The 16,164-nt window shown below is 43.9% G+C and overlaps 1 protein-coding gene across 2 annotated transcripts in view; it reads right to left on the bottom strand.

Annotated features, from left to right (window-relative positions):
• LOC104915200 (metalloprotease TIKI1) overlaps positions 1-16,164 on the bottom strand; it is a 54,097-nt gene that overhangs the window by 32,183 nt on the left and 5,750 nt on the right. The gene's annotated exons all lie outside the window — the stretch shown is intronic.

A 16,164-nucleotide genomic window follows, 5' to 3' on the forward strand; every position in this document is an offset into this window, starting at 1 on the left:
TGGAAAGTTTTTTAACCCTCTGACAGAAAAGCATGGTCTCTGTAAAGAACATACCCCCCTGAGCCCACTGTTTCTTAGTGAAAAGAAGAAGCTTTTCTGCATTAGGAGTAGAAACCCAAGTCATACCCCCTGTCTTCCTGCTGGAGTACCTCCACCAAATCTCTGGTTGCGCCATCTGCAGATCCAGCAGAACAGCTCATCAGATCAGGATGCCTGGCATGTCGTGGTCCAGGGACATTTGCTTAATGGCTGACTTGCTTTTAAATATGAACCTTGGTGGAGGCCAAAGTATCTTGCTTGGAGTCAATCCTTAGGTATGCTACTGGTTCACATCACGCTTGCCTAATTGTTTTGGGAATAAAAGAGTCTGAATAAACTATGGGGGAAAAAAAAAAAAAAAAGGGAAAAAATGGAAACTCTGGCCAAGGGCAGCATTAAACTGGACAAAGGAGCCAGGCAGAAATGCTGTTAAAACTCAGTTCTAGCTCTGCCCCCTTGTGCTTACTACAAAAAGGGCATGAGTTTGGTATTTGGGGAGAGAAAGAAAGAATGAGAAAGTCTGCTCACTTTAATGGGGAACAGGAATGAATTTCCTGATGTCCATGGAGTTCAGAGAAGAGACAGGAAAGCAACAGGAAAGTAGGATCGTGCATCCTGAAGAGGATAACAGTGCGAGGCAAAGAGCAGGAATAACACAAATCCCTATCCCCTCCCCTCTCCTACAGTCCTGTGCACGCAGCAAGCATGCCTCAGGGCCTGGCACTGCAAAAGAGCATTTAGCTTCCGCATCAGCAGCAAAGTGTGCCCCAGACTGCATTTATATTAGAACAGGACTGAAGGGAAAGAAGGAGGGAGGAGATAAGCTGTGGGAAAGTGCAACTGTATTTTTTTCTTAAATCCAGGTCTACGGCTCATGACTAAATGTACTGAAACACTAGTGAAGTTTTAGGGAAGGCAGAGAAAGGTGGCTGATTTCAAACTGCAGGAAACAGAAGGGTCACTTGGACAGTTTTCTAACAAGCTGGAATTAATGAAGCTGGCTCTGGCCCATTTAATAGTTATTCAGCCCTCATCCAAAATTCAGGTATAGGTACCACATGAAGACTAAGGAGAGTGGAAAACACATAATTAAACCAATGAATCAGTGCTGATGACTTGACCAAGTGAACACTTATCTGGAGATGAGTCTGCGTGACTAAAGCATCAGTACATGACTGTAGCACCAGTATCATGTAAACAGAACTTTGCCTGATACAGGAAGTGGTACTTCACCTGTCTGGGACACATCGTTGGAGTGCAAGGAGGGACAGGCATGAGGGACAAACCCACCACCTTCACAGAGAAGCAGCTATAAGCTCACTATACACCAGCTGTTTTTCCAAAGAGGCCACTATCCTTAAAAGCATAAGGGCCTAATGCTCATATAAAGAGAACTAACATCATAATTTATTTCTAAGACTGTTCCACTGGGCTCCTAGTCTCTGAAGCAGAAATCCACTGGTGTCTTGCACACATCCCTTCATGACTCACACTCTTGAGCCACTGCCTCAAGAAACAGCAGATGAATTTTCACAAAATCCATTAATACAAAGCAAGAATAACAGTATTCTGATTTTCATGGTCCATCTGCTCCACCACAGCCAATCTTTGTCTGTATGCTCAGTTTGCAGTGGGAGTTCTTTGCTGGACTCTTAATTTCAACATGGCTTGTCACTGAGAAAGAAAAGGAAAATGCCACCACAGCCTATGGTAGCTTCCCTGCAAAATCCAAAGTAGCTCTGAGGCAATTCACCTTCATTTTTGGTTACACAGAATCATAGAATCATAGAATTACTCAGGTTGGAAGGGACCTCAACGATCATCAACTCCAACCACAGCCTAACCATAGTACCCTAACTCTAACAGCCCTCTGCTAAATTGTATCTCTGAGCAAGACATCTTTGAGGACTGCTCCGGAGCTGCAGAATCCCTTTTGCTAGTCTCTCCTAAACCAAGTGCTGGCTTGGCAGGCATGTTGCTGATCCATCACTCTGCCTACAATTCCACAGCCATCTGTCCATTTCCTCCAGATGTGGACAAACAGCCTCTCTCTCCAGAGACCTAGCACATACCAAAAGTGCTAGGCACCAGAGATTACAACTGCATAGCTAGGCAGAGAACATCAAGTCACCACAAATGCTTCACTGCACTGCCTGGGGAACTCCCCTTACACTAGCAAACAGTCATGCAGCTACCCTTCCAAGCCACCAGTACTCAGCTCAAGTGGGAGCCTTTTTTTAGAGGGATACCACTTGCAGCAGGGTAAGCAGATGTAGTAATAATCATGGACTGTCTGTTAAGGACTTGCCCCCAGCAAGCTCACAACTTCAAAACAACATGGAGTGCTTTACACTCCATCAACCTCAGACTATGAGACAGGTCTTCCAAACACCAAGACAGCCCTGAAATACTACTTGTCTGAAGGGTGCCTGAGCAAGCCAGCATGCTAGGCCAGGTTCTCAATTCTTGCAGAATAAGAGGAACATGGAAGACATCCTCACCTAACTAGGATGCTGTCTACAGCAGAGGCACCACTGTGACATTTTGCAAGCAGTTTTCTGATAGCAGGAGTGAGCTCCAACTCTTGCTTTGGTCACCGGGCCAGGATTCAGCACAGATTGGAGAATTTGGCCTGGAAAAGTAAGTTCTTAATGCCAAACAGGACTAGCCTAATAATAATAACCAGATTTTAGGCAAAGGAAACTGGATCACTCCCAGAGAAATCATTACAATGCTACTGCGCAGACATGCTGCAACTCTCCCTATTTCTGTTACCTGGGAGAAGTGGCTGACCCCCACCACCACAGTCTCCTTTCAGGTCATTGTAAAGAGTGATAAGGTCTGCCTTGAGCCTCTTCCACACTGAACAATCCCTCTTCCTTCAGCTGTTCTCCATAAGACTTGTGCTCCCTCATACCTTCACTGCCCTTCTCTGGGTGCACTCCAGGGTCTCAATGTCCTTCTAGTGAGGGGCCCAACATGTTGTTTCAGTCTTGCTGAAATCCCAGCTTCTGTGCAGAGGCTGTGCAGCACAAGGCCTGCAATTTTAAGTGACGGCACCCTGCCTTCCCCTCCCCGTCCTCAAATCACGGTACATTTCTTCTTTAATAATTTATTTTTGTACTTGTCATTGTCCAAAGAAAAACATAGGATGGTTTCGGGCCAACATGAAAAACTAGAAAACAAACTCACAAAGCTCTAACCTGAAAGACAGAAATTGACAAAAAAAACTTAAGAATCTATAAGCTGCCTGAAGCTGCCTGTCTAGCCTTGATTTCAGATGTCCAAATGCCCCAAATTAGTATTTTATAAGACAGAATTAAATGTACATTGATTCCACATATGAATCAGCAGCCCTTAAACTCCACCTAGCAATCTTTTCTCTTAGAGCAAAAGATTATTTTACAGAGAGCTATTCAATGTGATTTGAAGCCTGGAATGACAGCAATGCCACCAGGGTCCAAGGAAATCTGTTCAACCAGTGAATTGCCTCCCCCAAAAAATCAATGATATTTCCAGCCTGATGGCATGCATCCTCAGCGTCTAGGCTACCAGGCTTGGGTCTTTTGCTGCCCCCTCAGACAGATAACTGAACACGTTCACAAAATGACTTCTCAATTTCTTTATAACACACTTCACAGATCAAGTTTCTCTGTTCTCCTTTTGTACTGGCTTGCTTCAGATCCCAAACTGATCTTGCAGCTCTTTTCTGATCCTGCTCCACTTTCATTGCTCCCAGAACCACTGGCACCAGGATTTGGCTCCCCAGCACATTTCTCCCCTGCTCACACCATTCATTCCTTTGAGGATTGCAATCTTCCGCCTGGCTGTAGCACTGTGCTCAGTTCTTATGCTGGCTCCTTATTTTCCAACCCCCTGCACTGGAGGTGCATTCCAGATATGGTTCCCAGCCATGCTACCAGGACCTCCACACCCTGCTCCTAGATGTAAGACCTTGCACTTAGCAGCATTAGAAGAGTCCAGTTTTCTGGTGGCTCAGCTCTGCTCCTGTAACTGATCTGTCCTCCATCTCCTGCATGAACTCCATCTCTGTACAAACAATTATTTGCTATTTACACCACTCACAAAGCCACCAAAGGCAGGGCCACAAACAAGCACCCTGACTATTTTTTTGTGAGCAATTTTCAACTTCCCTTCTTCCTGGGGGAGGAAGGTTCTCCATTTGCAGCTATTCTTTGACAACTGTCTCCTCCTCATGGTCTTTGATTTTGTCTAATGTGTACTCCTATGCAGAAGTCAGAAATCTTCAAATCTACACATAGTTACATAATCATGACAATGTTTATCACCAAAACTAGTATCAAAAAACAAGATCACGTGTGTCTGACATGGGCCATTTTCCTTACGAGTGACACTGGCTGTCATTCTTCTTACAGCTCTCCACCAGCTCCAGTGCCTACCAGCCTTCTCGTTCTTTGGGAAAACTGGTTGGGTTGGCCTGACAAACTATCCACTCATTATCCCATAATAATGCTGACAGAAGAGCTTTCTTCTATTCCCCTGAAATTTTTCTACATTAATGATTAAAGGAGATCCTTAATTGTCTAAATATTCTGGACTGTAAGTTAACCATTGTTAATGTTTTGTACATTTAAAAATGCTGACATTTAACATTTTTCCTAATTACTGGAAATAATTTCTTATTGAAGCAAAAAATATTCCTTTATGACCAAACTGTGAACACAGTCATCTTCTTTCCAAACACCAAGAAATAGTTACTGGTTATTTCTGCCCCTTCTACTTCATGAGCAACAGTTTTGCAACTGTTCAATATGGAGCCTGTACCACTGGTAGGATTTCACGAATCCCCGACACATTTTAAAGAACCCCTTCTTATTGTTCCAAACCCGTTGCCCAAAGGCTCGTCACTGGTACCCTTCAGTTCTCTCATCAATTGTCTGCATTTCCTTGCAGATTACTTGTCCATGTAGCTTCCTCTATTTTTCCATTCATTGTATTTTGGGATTTTTATTGCTGCTTTCATCTTCTCTGTTAACCCAAACAGCTTTTTTTAACTAAAGAAACCATCTTTGCAAATACAGAATTGTGGTTTCTCAGGGATTTAATATAGGATTCTTGAATAACTCTCAATTATCATTCTCATTTTTATGCTTAAGTTTTTCCTCCTACTTTATTTGGCCTGTAATTATTTTCAGCTTGGGGAAATTGGGCCCCTTTAAAGCACCAAAGATACACATTACTGGTTGAGACTCTGTATTCCCTTTTCACATACCAAGTTAAGTTCAGCCACGAGAAAACATTTCATCAGTTCAGTGATTAATCTATTTTTATTAACCTGGATGAGGTCTAACATTGCATAATTCCCAAGTTTCTCCCAGTGCTGTAAAAACCTGCTTGAAACAGAAAAATGGAAGAATAACTTTTCTCTAGCAGATTTTTAAGAAGCTGCCCACCCAAGCTGTGCACAGTACTGCTAACAAGTATACCCACCCCCTGCAGCAGTGTTCATTAGCTACAACACCGAGCTCTCCAGGTCATCGTCATTTAACTTGCCAACAGCTTCACAGCAAATAAAGATACACAGTGCAATCCTCTCCTCTTTCTTCATTTTGGCCTTCCTAGAAAGAATAGCTGTCGCCTCTTTATTTTTACACATTCCAAACATGCAGCTCATCCCACCAGACACCACGTGTAACAATAGCCCACTAATCTTAATAAGCTGGCCTTATAAATTCACACAGGACTGACATCTGTGATCAAATTACCCTAGCCTAACACATTACTGTTTGCTGGCTGCGTAGCAGAAACTGCCCAGAAGCATGGCCTTAGGCTGCAGTGCATGTTTATTTTTTAGTGGTAAATCCTGCATCAGCACCTCCCAACCACTCCTTCCATCCCTGTGCTTTACAGGGTAAAGCCTTTCCGAAGACACGTGGGAAACTGAAATGTGGTTTGTTCAAACGCTGAAGCTGTTACTGAGCACAAATGGCTGAGAGAGTGGGAGCAAGAAGCCAAACTAGGAAGAACAGAGACGCTTAAATATCTTAGCAAGTTTGTCACCAAGGCACACCACCACTTATCCAACACACACCCACTATGGTCCCAAGGAGGGAATATACACACACATCTCACCTCAGGAAGTCTGCAATCTATTGGGTGATGGAATCTTAGCCTTAAAAATCCCCCAGTACCATTTTACCAGATCTATCAATAGCAACAAGACTCCAGTCCCTCTCTCAAAGAAAAACAGATGAATTTGGCATGCTTAACCAGTACATACAAGTGGTCATACTGCTGTAGATTCCCAGCAGAATGGGTTAACTGGGCCTGAACAAGGTTAAGACCCTCGAAACAGATCTTAGGTCCTCAGCAGCAAACCTGTCTGTGCAGTGCTGGCTCTGGGCAGGTCTTCCCTGCTGAGACATCCCTGCTCTATGTGCCAGCAGCCACAGCATGCAGTCTTCCAACAGCTATGGGGTGTACTGCAAAAGACCTGCGACAGTCAGCTTTTCACTGATCCTGTACAACTGTAGAGTGCTCTAGAATTCTTTACCACTGACTGAGATAACTCACGTGTCTTTCTGGTTGCAAAGCAGAGGGGTAAGAAATGCAGAAAGATACCACGTTGGGGAGCACCTGAGTAATGTATGCAGCTCTCCCCTGAAAAGCAAGTAGAAAGGAAGTGCAAAGCAGTAACAAGGCTTGGCTTCCACACTCTGTCTTCAGACATGCCAGGGAGCCAGGGCTGAATGGTCTGATGAAAGATGGAGATGCTTAAGACAACATCCAGATGAAAGCTCAGGCTTTTGCAGCAGTGATAACCTTCAAGTAGCTAACCCAGCACTCTCAGCAAAAGCCAAGTCCCCATGTGAAAACTCTACCTACACTGTATCAGAGGAATCCAAGGCTGTAGTATTAATATTAGGGTCCTCAATACCCTGCACTGGCATGCACACACAGCACATCTCCACAGGGTTGCAGCTCTTCTGCTGGTTCAGAGATTCTTGTGTTATTTATGCAATTGGTTTCCTCAAGAAGACCAAACATTTCCTCTCCGTTTGTGGTAAGCTCTTCAAAATGCCACAAGGTGCCCATTGGAAAAGCAGCAGGAATGCAATTCCATGCTGCCTTCCTTCAAGCACAAGCAATCGCATGCTTGGAGCAGGCTCCATTGTCAGCTGGGCAGAGCATATCGCTCCTTGGACAGGATGGGTCACTCCCTGCAACATTCCAGAAACCTAGCAAGATCCAATTTTAAAAAGTGGAGGAGGATAATTGTATTTTGGGCAGTTCTCAGGCCAGTAATATGGCATGATGCTCTCCTCATGAGCTATGCATCTCAGCGGGGTCTCTTGCCACAGCTACTGCAAGCATCCAGCACTGGTCACAACTCCTTCAGGGGACAACAGCTCACCAACAAAGGCAGCAAGCACCTCAGCTTTTATCTTAGTGAGAGAGTACTTATCAACATACACAGGATGAGGTTTGCTGCCTGGATCAGGTAACACCTACTAGCACTGATTTATTTGCAGCAAAATGCACAAACTGAGAATCCAGAAAATTTGAGCTTATGTATTATGTTGTGGGGAGGAGAGGGAGTCAATGAGAGACAATGATAAGTGACAAGTAACTTAAACAGAAATTAAACATTTGATTAAACAAGAGGAAAGTCACATTCATAGCATTAAGTCCACTAGTGATGAAGCCTCTGTCAAAAAAACTTTGCACTGAAAGCAAAATAAGTTAACACAAAAACATATGGAAAAAAAACAACCATTAAAAAAAAAAAACTCCCAACAACAAATCCACTATGTTCTTTGCTAGAACATTCTCGTGACACGTTTACCAGATGCTTCAAGTAAGGCCAGCCTGAAACACTGTATTTTATTTTATTTTATTTTATTTTATTTTATTTTATTTTTTGCCAAGGATTCATTTGAGTGCTGGCAAAAGCTAACAATCCTACTAATGTTGTCAAAGCAAGGTAAAGGAAGAAAGAAAAGTACAAGACCAGCTACATCTTCCCTTACACAGTTACATCACAGGACTGAGATCATAGTAAACTGCAGACCTAAACAGTGCTATACATTTGGTTCTAATTGACAGGATTACTCTTAACTTGTACGAATCCCTCCATAACTACCCTGTGGTTTCAGATCTCTCAATCAGCTACTCTCCAAGTACTTGTCAGCTCACATTTGCCCACTGTATACTCGAAGAAGTTAATCCTAATTAAAAGGAGAGAAATGTGGATTTAAAAGCACTCCTGCAAGGACTGGACCAGAAACACTGCACACGTAGGAGTCAAGCTCTGAAGGAAAATGGCCATTGTACCATCTAGAAGCAGTGCCTTGTCCAGTTGCCTGGAAAGACAAGCTGTTGCTTTCAAAAGGCGCAGCATGTCCAGGGTTAAGGGGAAAAAGCAGTACAAAGCCCAACCTACCATGGCATTTGTCTTATGAAAGTGATCAATAAGACTAGGAGGACAGGGAGCACCAACCAGCAGATGAGTGCAGGCAGCCAGTAGCCAGCATTCCCAGCAAGGTCCACCTGCAGGCACAGCACCAGGCTTGCCTGGCAGTGCCTGGGGGCTGCATGTGCACCAGCAACATCTGCGTTATTTAGCATCTCTAGGAGGGTCAGACCCTTCACTTCAGCTACTACCACTGTCTCCTCTCCAGGGAGAAAAATGCCTCAGGTGCATTTTGTGAATGATTTTCCTGTGCTCAGAGGTGTACATGCCTACCTACTTCCTATGATGGCACCGCACTTACTGAGTGGTTCTTCCTGTCCTCACCTCAAGGGAGGCAGAGGAACATCCTGAATGACAAGAAGCATTGGGGGTACATGTGAGACACCCTGGTGTAACTGTTCCTTCAGGGATCTCTGTCTACTTCCTTTAAAACTGCTCACACCTGTCTCCAAGCATCCCTCATTCAGATATGCTGGAAATGAACAACATATTGTGTGAATGTGCATCTACCTTGCCTGCTGATGAACAATTTCATTGAAGGATCCAATCTTTCCTGTTGTTGAAAACAGGAGTTATTCCTGCTATTCCCTCTCTGTGTTAGCCCAGACAAAGCAACAGACATCTGAAAATTGTCATTCAGCCTCCTCATCCTACTTGCAATCAACCTTTCTAATGGTATGGCTAATAAAACCTTCCACAAAGGCTATATGAAATAATTGTAAGATTACAAAAAATTCTGAGTCAGCAAGGATATACGAAGCCATAGCCCATCTAAAAACCTTCACGTATTTTTTATGAACTTAGAAGTTTACTTAATAAAGGCGATAAATGAACAGACCTCTGAATAGATTGTACAGCAGCAGGAATTTAGAGAAATCCAAAAGCAAGCAATCACTTACTGAAAACAGGAAACTGAAATGGTAGACAGAAGTCCTGAAAATGTAACAGCAGATGACAAGCAACTGTGTCATCTACTGATGAACTTTGCAGAGAAAGTCCTTTGTCCTCCAAGTATTCAACATGTATATCAATGTCCTAGAGGGTAAGAAAAAACAACAAAAAAAACCCCACCAAAACAAACAAACAAAAACCCGACTGTAAGTAATTGAGTTTGCAGATAAAGCAAAGGCTGGTGAGCAAAATAATTAGGAGAACAGAGCAGGGGTACTGTTTAATCCAGATCTCTTGTTAAAACAGATCATTTGTTAGCTTGCAGTTCATATTGGCAAGGGAGCAGAACAGAGGCAGGAACACGATAACAAGAGTAATACTCTCATTCCTAGTCAGAGTGAAAAGGACGTTGAGTCATCTAAGCATAAACTCAGAAAACCGCTATGCCTGGAAGAGCCACAGAAAAAAATAAGACGTATAAAGAAGTAAAGATGAAAATAAGAACATTAGCACGCACATGGCAACCACCGATACAAGACAGATGCTGCTCAACCATGGAAAGCCTGGGAAGAGCTGAGAGAACAGTTAATACATAGAAAATGTGCCTTGCTTGGAAAGGATCAAGAAATTGGGATGTCTTCCAGAATTGAAGTGTTGTAATGGAAGGAGCCTGGAGAAGGCTCTGGGGAGACCCTATAGTGGCCTCTCAAAATCTAAATTGGGATTGCAAGAAAGGAGGAGACAGACTCTTTAGCAGGGTCTGCTGTGATAGAACAAGGAGAAATGGTTTCAAAGTAAAGGAGGGAATATTTAGACTGGACATAAGGAAAGTTTTTTTACAGTAAGGATGGTGAGGCACTGGAACGGCTTGCCCAGAGAGGTGATAGATGCCTTGTCCTTGGAGACACTCAACGTCAAGCTGGCTGGGACTCGGAGCACCTCCTGTAGCTGTCTGTAGGTGTCTCCATTCACTGCAAGGGAGTTGAACTAGATGACCCTTAAGTGTCTCTTCCAACTGAAGTGATTCTATGATACAGGCTCTTCAGGAAAGACAGGCTGGGGAGACAAGGAGGGATATTGCCCTCGATGCGAGAGAACAGCTGGAGTCTTTGAATCTCCACCTGGGGATGGAAAAGGAGCTGACTTGAGAGTTTACAGATTAGAATTGAAGTGATGATGATTAGATGACATTGTCATGGGTGTCTGATACAGGCCACCTGACCAAGTAGATTAAACAGTTGAGGCTTTCTTTGGACAGGTCAGAGGAGCCTCACATTCACAAGCCCTAGTTCGCATGGGCTGCCCATGAGAATCTGAGGGAAAATACCTTAGGACAGAAGCAATCCAGAAGGTTCTTTAAGTCATTAATCATAATTTTCTATTCTAGATGAAAGAAAAGCAAAAAAAGCAGAGATTCAGGTTCTCTGCTAGATCACACACTTACTAACAATAAGGAGCATGCTGGTATTGTGGACAGGTGGAAATGCAAAGTTCAAAGGCAGCCTCAGCAGCAGTGACCATGAAATAACAGATGTCAGGATCCTGAAGGCAAATAGAAGGATGAAGAGCAAGCTCACAATCTTGGACTTCAGGAGAACATACTTTGGCCTCCTAAAAGATCAGTTTGGAAGAGTGATACAGAATAAGGCCCTGGAAGGATTAAGCGCCCAAGGAAGCTAGTTAATAGTCAAGGATCACCTCCTTCAAGCTCAAGAAGGATCCATTCTAATAAGTAGGAAGTTATGCGCAAATTCCTAGACGTCTACATCAATGAGCACTTAGCTCCAAGACAAATTCAAATAAAAAAGAAGTTTGCAGAGGGATGGTTACTTTGGGAGGAATACGGAGATGACAGGGATAAAGTTAGAGAAGCTTTAGCTGGCCAGAACTGAGTCTAGCCAGAGATGTCAAGAACAACAAGAAGAGCTTTGATAAGTAGCATTGGTGACAAAAGGAAAACAGGAAAAACACGAGTCTGCTGCTGTACAATGTGGGAGACCTGCCTTACAAAGGACAGCAAAAAAGCTGAGGTACCAAATGCCTTCTTTGCCTCAGAATTTTGGCACAGAACAAGTCTTCAGGAACCCTGGGTCCCAGAGATAAGGGACAAAGGCTGCAGCATGGAAGATGTAACCTTGGTAGAAGGTTAGGGAACTTAAAACAGGACTTTCATAAGCCCATAGGCCTTGGTGTGTTCCATATCCATGGGTGCAGAGGAAGCTAGCAGATATCACTGAGAGTCCACTTTCAAAAATCCTTGATCAACCATTTCAACTTGGAGAAGTAACCAAAGGCTAGAGCAAGTGTCACTCCTGTCTTCAAGAAAGGGAATCCATGGAACTACAGGCCAGCTCATCTTGATTCTTGAGAAGGTGACAAAGAAGTCAATCCTAGAAACCATTTCCAGGCACTTGAAAAGCAAGAAGATAGCAGGAGTAATCAGCATGGATTTGCCGAAGGGAAGTCATTTTTTACCAACTTGATAAGCTTCTACGATTAAATATACTGGCTATATATTATATAAGGGAAGAATAGAGGATACTGTCTACCTGGACTTTAGTACAGCCTACAGTACTGTCTCATAGAGATGAGACTGCCTCAAGATCTTCATAGAGTACATGCTGAATGGCTGGATGATCAGACAGCAAGGAGGACTGAGAATAGCCAGGTCCTGAGAGCGGCAATCAGTGGCACAAAGTCTGGTTGAAGGCCACTGAACAGCAGTATTCCTGAGGGATCAATTCTTGGCCCAGTCCTGTTCAACACCTTCATTAATAACTTGAAGGATGGAATGGCATGCACCCTCAGTAAGTTCACATACGAAATGAAACTAAAGGAGTAGCTGACTCTGAGGGCTGTGTAGCCATCCAGAGGTGCTCCGACAGGCTATAGAGGTGGGTTGACAAGAACTTCACAAAGCTTGAGAAGGAGAATGCCCCAGCGGCAGAAACAAGCTTAGGCACCAGGAAATGCTGAATGCCAACTAGCTAGCAAGCTATTTAGTAGAGAAGCACTTAGGAGTCCTAGTAAACACCAAGTTGAACATGAATTGAGCAAGGCACCAAGCACACATCCTCTCCATGTTCCCCACTCCCCACTGTTGGTTTAGTTGCTTGAAAAAAAGCAGAGATCTGGTGCAAAGCTCCTATCTGCTCCCTCCTCCTAGCCCATTCTGCCACAGCTATGTTCTTGCATAGCAATAGTGCTCTTAGTGAGAATTAGAGGATTTCAGCTAGTCCACCACCTGGGTATTGACCTCTTGGTCAGAGGAGACCAAGATAATCCAGTAATCCAGTAGACACAATTCATTACCTAGTCCCTCCTGACCAAGAAAAGAGAAGTGTATATGGGTACACTCACCATATAAGACTGGGAGACAGTCTTTATCCCACATCTCTGTGGGATGAGAGGAAAGACAAGTTTATTGCCTCGTGTTCCACTTCCACTGAGCAATATGCAGAGCAAATGGCATTTTCAATGGGAAGACAGTGCATGTCAGGTAGCTAACATGCATGCAGAGTGCACTGCAGTACTGCATCCAAGGCTGGGGCCACCAGCACAGGGAAGACATGGAGCTGTCAGAGTTAGTACAGAGGAGGACCACGAAGACAGCCAAATGGCTGGAGCATCCCTCCTATGAAGAAAGGCTGAGGGGGCTGAGTTTGGCCAGGCTGCAGAAAGAATGCTCTAGGGAGACCTCACTGTAGACTTCCACAACCTGAACTGAGTTCATAAGCAGTTGGGGGACTTAGTTTTTACACAGGTAGATAGGGATAGGACAAGGGAGAGCAGTTTTATATCAGAAGAGGGGGAGATTTAGGATAGCTATTAGGAGGAATTTTTTTTTGTTTTTTACGTGGGGTGGTGTGGCAGTGCACAGCTGGCCAGAGAAGCTGTGGGTATGTCAACCCTGGAGGCACTCAAGGCCAGACTGCATGGGGTTCCTGAGCAGCTTGAGCCGGTGGGTGGCAGCCTTGCCCATGGCAGGGGTTTGCAACTGGGTAGTCTTTAATGTCCCTCCCAACCCAAGCCATTCCATAACGTGATTCTATATTTCTCTGTCCATCTGAATGCAGAATAAACTGGTCAGCAAATGATTTCCCCTTTTACTCTAGCAGAAAAAAGATTCCTGAACTCCTTATGTAGTAAATAAGATTTTAACTGAACTCTAATTAGGACAATACAAACACAAAACCTTAGCTATCTTGGTGCCCACCAGCCAGCCTACTTTCCCATCCTTGATGTCTAGACAGAGGTGTGTCCATACTAAAATTGAAAACAAACACATTTAAGTCCCAGACTGCAACAGCCAATGATGTGAACAAGCTTAATTCAGTTGTTTTCATTCCAGTTCATGTGCAAAAAGCTCTGATGTTCCTATCACCTGAAGAAGAAGGGTTGTTCCTGACCCATACATTCTGAAATATACTTCTGGAGCTGAAGATTCAATCAGGTTACCACAAATGATTTCTGTCCAGCTTGTTCTCTAATCAGTGGGAACCCTTCTCTTGAGAAGCCCCTTCATCAAGCAACATCTGTGCTGGCTGCTTCAAGTTTGAATCTGAACTGCTCTTGCAAAGCTCCCACTGTCCAGCCACGTGTCTTTCCTTGCATCTCCTATGCTCTGTTTATGCTGTTGTCAAAAGTGATATTGAAGCATGACCTCAGGAATGGAAACATTAGGAGAGCTGACCTCCTTAGCCCCTCATATTATCAGAAGATAAAATTCTCTCCAATTTCTAACTTATCTATTCGGGGTTTTTGTTATTATTGTTGTTATATTAAAGATAAGGCCCATTTCCAAGCCACCATTTCAGGAGCAGTCCTTATTGGCTCCCCATATCCTACTGCCAAACAGCAAACCGAGCACTTTTTGGAGATGCAGCCATGTAACCTGATGCTCAGGTAGGATCAGAGCACTGTTGTGAGGTCCAAACACAGGACAGCACTGAGGTGAAAACAATTCTCTCATCAAGAACTGGTAGGGGTTAGGTTCTTCTACAAAACTGTCCCAGCCTTGCTCCATCCTTGGATGTGTTAAAGACCACATTGGATGGGACCCTGGACAGCCTAATCTAGCAAGTGGCGATTCTGCCCAAGGCAAAGGTATTCAGACTAGGTGGTCTTTAAAGTTGCTTCCAACCCAAACTATTCTATGGTCCTGCAAAAGCCAGACTGGCCAGACTGGTTAGAAAGTTGTGATAGTTGGGCAGAGTTCATATCCTTTAGCCTTTGTCCTACACAGACACAACAAATTCTTGTGTTCAAGCTCCATCTAGTCTATGAGAAACAGCCTGGCACCACTAGAGCGTGCCAAAGCACAGTTCCAAGGGCATGGCACATCACAGGCCAAGGCCAGCTCATTTTCTGAGCCAACAACAAACTGATATTCACAGCACTACTGGCCAGATCCGAAAGCAAAGCTCCACAGCCCTTAGATTGAAGCAAACATCATCCAACAAACAAGCACGTGCACAGCTTTAAAGAAATGTTTGTGAGATCTGAGGAACTCATTCCAGTCAGAACATGAGGGATTGCATTTAGCTGTGAGGGTTTTAGCTGCTAGAAGCTCCGATACCACTAGGAATGAATCTTGCATCCTTAAAGAGTATTGCAATCAGGCAGGCACCCATGAAAGTAGGTGGCATGGAAGGATAAAAAGTCTATTACAATCCTAGGTCAGCATGAAAAAGGAGAACTAACACCAATGCCCCAGCACAGAGATCCTTCCACATTTCCAAAGTTGCCTGAATCTCGGAACAAAAGAGAGGGATTGTGGAGGCAGTAAAATACTGCACGGGTTGTGTGCACAACATGATGCACCATACAGAAGTGATACTTTTACAGCTTGGCTATACCGGCAGCTGAGTTGAGCAAGAACAAAGAGATTTGGCAGGTAAAATAAGTCAAAGAACAAAAAAGAAGAAATTGGAATAAATACAGACAAAAAGCCCCATGACAGGGAGTGCTAGCTCACTCTCCACAGAGGGAGAAAAGGAAGTATCTAGCTTGGAAATGTCTGTAACTTGCAATCTGTGCAAGCCTGAGGAGCTAATAAATGATCAACTGCTCCAGAACTTTACCTGCAATTACATACTCATACCAATGAGGTCCCATCTGGTCACACAGATAGAAAAAGGAACCTAGGTAATAGCAATAAAAATAACTGCCTTCAAGTAGCCTCGGAGTCCTCATCACCAGGAAACACAATAAGCTGTCAGTGCACAGCACAGCAGGAAAAAGAGCAAGACTTGAGAAAAAACATTTATATAGAGCAAGAAAATTATGTCTTGGCCAAGGAAATCATCTCTCTGCAACTTCGCTGCAACAAAAAGCTGCGCTTACAAAGGATTTTATCATTCCTCCTGGAGATGGTTCTCCCTCTTTGTTTTCATAGAATTATAGAATCATAGAATAGCCTGGGTTGAAAAGAACAATAACTATCATCTAGTTTCAACCTCCCTACCATGTGCAGGGTCACCAGGCTGGCCTTGAATGCCACAAGGACAGTGCAATCAGAACCTCACTGGCAATCTCAATCACAACCAGTGTGCCACCACCCTCTGTGTGAAAAACTTCCTCCTAATATCCAGCCTAAACCTCTCCTATCTCAGTTTAAAACTATTCCCCCTTGTCCTACAACTGTCCACCCTTATAAACAGGCATTCTACCTCCGGTCTATACACTCCCTTCAAGTACTGGCAGGCCACAATGAGGTCTCCCCACAGCCTTCTCTTCTCCAAGTCAAGAAAGCCCAGTTCTCTCAACCTGTCCTCATA

This window comes from Meleagris gallopavo, chromosome Z (assembly GCF_000146605.3).
Source record: "Meleagris gallopavo isolate NT-WF06-2002-E0010 breed Aviagen turkey brand Nicholas breeding stock chromosome Z, Turkey_5.1, whole genome shotgun sequence".
Taxonomy (NCBI): domain Eukaryota; kingdom Metazoa; phylum Chordata; class Aves; order Galliformes; family Phasianidae; genus Meleagris; species Meleagris gallopavo.